We start from the raw sequence: 6,009 nt of genomic DNA on the forward strand, positions 1-6,009 counted from the left end.
ATCCTGAGTCTCGGGACTACTTGTGAAAGTAGATCTGCTGAACTTCTTGAGGTATCATAATGACACAGACAATTTTATATAAAATACCGTGTTTCCATCTCTGGAATCGTCTTGCTTCAGTTGATCCAGACACCAGTGGATTGACCCATCATGGCTGTATTGAAGAAGTAAAAAGACTAGAAACAGCTATCTTTGAATTGCTTAAAGATATATTGAAAGGATTGTTAATCCAGTTGTATAATAAATACTATGAATGATAGAATTTCTCGTATCATGCTAGTTGATAATCTATTCATGTTAATGAACATAGTAGATAGTTTAATTAACGAACATGTCAGTATCCAGAACGAAGAGTTTGATAGTTTTTAGTATGAAATGTTTCGAGATAATTTTGTAAATTTTGATATAGAGGATTTGATTAACAGTCTATAAATAAAATTTATTTTGTGTTGTATTACAACTGTCTCTGATTGACTTATTTATTCTTCACGTAAATTCCTCCGGTTGGTGGCTTGTGTGCTCCACTCACAACTGCAGAACCTGGATTAAAATAATTTCTTTTATAACTGGTGTAAAGTCGAACCCACTTATTACATCAACGTGCCACGCTGTTACATTATGAGCAGACAGAGCACTTGCAATTTTTAAAGGATTAACTCCTAAGCTATAATAGTATGTAGGTGAGATTGTGAGAGATTATGAGAGTGTATTTGATGATAGGCCATGGCAGACCTGGCTAGTTAAGGACACAATAAAAATAATCTCTATTGCTGATATAAAGCAACTCAAAAAAAGTTATATGATTCGACAAGAGCTCTAAAAGAGGAGATAGAAAAATTTTTTAAAGAAGGAAAAATTAGGAAATCCTCAGTATCTTATGCTTCAGTTGCAGCATTAGTACCTAAGACTGATGGTGTAAGGTTGTGTATTGACCTGAGGAGGTTGAATGAAGTTATTATCGCTGATTCCAATCCATTACTTCAAATGAAGGATATAATAAATGAGGTTAATCAAACACAGTGCATTAGTAAAACTGATTTATCAAAAGGTTATTTCCAAGTTGAGTTAGAGGAAGATCATAAAGAGAAAATATCATTTTGCAACTTTAAGGATTATTTGAATTTAAAGTAAGGCCAGTGGGAACAACGAATGCTCTACTTGGGGTAGATTGCATAGAGTATCTAGGTCACTAGGCGGATAAAGGATTGATAGAGGCAAATATGAGACTATTAGATATTGGGAGAAGCCTACAACAAATAATGTGCTTAGATCTTTTCTTGGGATGGTATGGTATTACTTACTTACTTAAATCCTTTCACTTCTTGGGAAGCATAGGGCATCCAGAAATCTTCTCAATCTTCCAGCTTTTCCCAAGAATATCCTGATTTCCTCAAGTCTATTGACTTTCTTCAGCTGCTCCTAGGCCTACCACGATTTATTTTACTCACAGGGTTCCATGTTAGGGATAGTCTAGTGAGATTGGTTTTAGGTTTCCTAAACGCGTGTCCAATCCAACCCCACTTTCTTTGTTTGAACTTTACATCTTTTTAGTTCTTTCCGACAGGTCTTCATTTCTGATGGTGTTTGGCTAGTGTATACCTAGGATGGTCCTTAAACACTTGATGAAGGCCCTGAAGTTTGTCATTTGTTGCCCTTGTTGTTCTTTATGTTTTGCCCAATACAGAAGTACAGATTTAACATTACTCTTGAAGATGCGAAACTTTGTTTTTTTCATATCTCCTTGCAGTTCCAGATTAATATTAGAGTTAGAAATTCTGACCTTCTCTTTTCCACCCTTCTTAAGATACCCTTGTCTGACCCATCATTTTCCCAGTGACACTTCTCAGATTAGTAAAGGTGTCCACATCCTTCAGCACTTCTATCTCTAGAATGATGTTGTTATCTTTGGTGTTGTTGATGTGGATTACCTTGGCTTTATTCTTCCTAACAGTGAGCCTTTTCCTAGCTGATGTTTTTAATAATCGAAAAGTCTTGCTCTGTATTTGTTAGTGTGTATATGTAATATTAGGACAATGTTATCAGCAAAGCCCAAATTGCCCAGTTGTGACCAGAGCTCCACTTTAACCCCAGGTTTTTATCTTCTGTGATTGTTTTATACTATCCAATCCAGAGCCTAACTCCTTTGTCTACTGTGAAGGGGTCAGTAAGGTGTCCATTGCACACCACTCTGTATGATGAATGTTGAACATCTTTTGGTCAATAGTAGTTAACCTGTATGAAATGCCACAGTGTGTCATGAGATTCCACACAGTGTTACAAGCAAAACTGTCAAATGCCTCTTTGAAACCAATAAATGTGATGCATATAGATGAGATACATTCCAGAACCTGCTGCTCCATGATGTGTAGTGTATACCATCGGTTCGCGGTGCCTTGCCATTCTTTTGTTTGTGTATGGCTTTCCTAATTTCACTTCTGCTAGACTAGTTAGTGTTAACCTGTAATGAGTGTTCTGCTGGTGAACCATCTCTAAGTTCTGTTAGGGGAGGTCTGTTCAAGAGCACTCTGAAATGTTTGGCCCATCTTTTCAGTTGGTCTTCTTACTTTGTAAGTATATTTCTGCATTTTTCCATGACTGTCATACACTGTAAGCATGCTGCTAGTTTCGTAGAGCTATTTCGTATTTTGCTGGAGTGCTGTTATTTCTGGCTGCTAAACAAGATACCTATAAAAACTTTTGTGTTTCTTGAGGATTTCTTTACTTCTCTGTTTGATTGGGAATATTGTTTTTGTGCTTCTGCTTTTGCTACAAAGCTTTTGCAGCAGATTTCGTTTGTTTTAACATCCACATCTCGATGTAATTGCTTTATAAAAGTTTAGGATGCGAAAATCAATATTTATATTTATAACGAGAAGGCCCTCCTTCCTCAATGCTGTTAAGGACACATAAGTCACTAAATTGCTCTCCATTCACAGCTAGTGTACCTCTCACAGTCGTGTTCGACTGTTGTTTAGACTTTGCTTCCTTGCTTATATTTTTGTAAGTGTGTCTACTGTGATCTATTCCCTATGTTGTATTGCGTGGTCATTATATGCATGTGCTCCTCTCTGCACCACCACATCTAATAGTAACCTACTGAGATTCTGATTGATGCAGATGTAGTCTCTTTGGTTTTCTATGCTGAAGCCTAGTGAAACCAATGTAGCTTAGTGCACCCTTTTATGGGGGAAGACACTACATCCAATAACAAAGTTGGTAAGGGCACATAAATCAATAAACTGTTCTCCAATCTCATTCACTACTCCTAGACCATGATTTCCCATGACTTGTTCACAGCCAGTATTGTCTTGACCAACATTCATGTTGAAGTCAACCATAATCAAAATGATATATTTTCTTCTTTGCTTATGGAGGACTTATTATAAGTTGTCATGAAATCTATTCTTGGTTTCCTGCTATGCATCATATATTGATGCATAACACTGGATGACTACAACTATTCATGCTTTTGTATGAAACCTTGCAGTGATGGTTCTAGATCTACCTATCCTCCACTTTATTAAAGACCTGGTTGCATACTTTGAGAGAATCATATATGCCCTTCCAATATGTGGTGCATCCTCAGGGTCATGTCCAGAACATAACACTATTTTCCCACTAAAAATATGTGTTTTCTCTGCTTGTTTCAATCTTGTTTCACCAATCTCCAGTAGTGTCAAACTGTACTTCTTCATTTGTGTTTCTATCTGTGTGGTTTTGCCAGCATCGTACATCATCCTGACATTACAGGTATATACTATACTAGTGAACTTGGGCATGAGAAGTGGTGTTGCTGCACATATTCATTTCAACTTTGATTACACTGCATCATACTTAGACAGGAAGAAGGACCTATTGTTTCAAGCCATCTTCTTGGTTTCAATTCATTGTGGATATTTCTAAAATAAGTTGAATCCATTGAAGGGGGGATTAACCCACACAGATTGGGAGAATTCTTTTTGGAGTGGTATGTTAGTACAGGAAGTTTATTCATGATTTTACTGAAATTGTAGCTCCACTCACAGCATTAATCTATAAATCAAGACAAAAACATGTTGTGTGAGATTAGGCCAGTGAGAGGGATTTTAAGAAATTATAAGAGGTCCCTATCTAATATACCCATGTTACATAACTATAAGGAGACATTAAATACTGTTACATATTACAATTTATTCCGGATGAGTTTTCAAATTATTATGTAACGTATTACAATTTTGAATAGCATGAAACTGAGTTAAATGATGATTTAGATTTATAAATTAAATAAATGTCGACATGTATTCAATTTATGACACTTGCCAACAAGATTAAAACATACAGTTTTTTTAATACAAATATATTTTAATATACAAACAATAACATAATTTACAATAATGATTATTTCAAATAATGATCTATGTACAAAAGTTTTATAAACCTACAAACAATATTGAAACCTTATCTGGTCTGGAATTTCCTTGATATCTTAACGAGTGTTCACTATGAGCGAATTAATTTTGAGTTGATGTAGATACAATTCAATTAACAGGGAGATAGCTAGTTCTGTGTTCTTCGCCGGTTCGCAGGCCGAGTTATATAATGTTTTGGTAAAAAAATACTAATGTCCGACGTGAACTCGCTGAAGTTAAATAGTTTGTAATAATCGAAATATATAAAGGTTCCTGGTCAAATATCTGAAGTTCCCAATTAATAAGCGTTATAACAATCACAGTAAAAGCTTCTGAAGTTTATAGCACACTAACTATAGCAAAACAATAATATATACTGGCTTTTGGTGCATCACGTTGATTATATTTATAGGCGTGAGGAGAGTTTCTCGAAATTTCAACTTCTGCATCAACATAAACGATACACCAGTGTTTACAGACACACATTTATTGTTGGTCCTTCACATGAGAATTTTCTACAATTTTAGTGAATAGGCACGAATTTTGTAATACAGATTTAACAGCATATGTTATGTACATTTCTACATATAAAAGTAACTTAAAGAAACATCGATATTAAAATAGATATTGGATAGTAAAGCCGTCACACCTCCTTCCTTACAGAATTAAATATTGGCATTAGACAATTTTTAACTAAGATATTATATACGTATATACATTGAAAGCAATACATCAAATATAATACATTATCAAAGAATTATACAACTTTAATAATCATGACAGTATATAATAGAATCAATACAATGCTGTTTTCCAGCATATAAGATATTTCTTTATGCATTTTATCAGCCTTGATTGGATTCACACGATAGGGATGTTGTTTCACAGGAGAAGCATCACCTACATCTACATCATGAACAGCGATGTTGGTTTGATTAGGAACATCCAGAAATATACATTCGTATTCAGTCAATAAATTAGCAAGTTGATTTTTCTCTTCAGTAGGTATGAGATATAATTTTGAATCAATATTGGCCAGAATTCCTCAGTTTGATGTTGCATTCATCTCCGATATTTTTAAATTTACCAGTGTCTGAGTCAAAGTAACTTTCACCAGTATCAGAATATTCAATGGCTAAATATTTTCGGATGAATCTCGGATGTGATAGGGCTATAACATATTGACATGACATAGTTGGGTAGCCTTTCGAGGATCAGGTGTTTTTACAACATAGTCCGTATGATTAACTTTCCGAACAACCTCATAGGGACCATGATACGTAGCTTTGTTTGTTTGTTATGTATTTCGTGCAAAGATACACTAGAGCTATCTGTGCTAGCCGTTCCTAATTTAGCAGTGTAAAACTAGAGGGAAGGCAGCTAGTCATCACCACCCACCGCCAAATCTTGGGCTACTCTTTTATCAACGAATAGTGGGATTGACCATCACATTATAACGCCCCCATGGCTGAAAGGGCGAGCATGTTTAGTGTGACGGGAATTCGAACCCGCGACCCACCTAGATTTGAGTTGACGTCCCATAGTGGGTAAAAATACTAAAACCATGTCATCAGGACAGAACTTACACTCTTCAGCTTTGTGGTCATAAAGATTTTTCATT

The sequence above is a fragment of the Limulus polyphemus genome, unplaced genomic scaffold (genome assembly GCF_000517525.1).
Source record: "Limulus polyphemus unplaced genomic scaffold, Limulus_polyphemus-2.1.2 Scaffold297, whole genome shotgun sequence".
Lineage (NCBI taxonomy): Eukaryota > Metazoa > Arthropoda > Merostomata > Xiphosura > Limulidae > Limulus > Limulus polyphemus.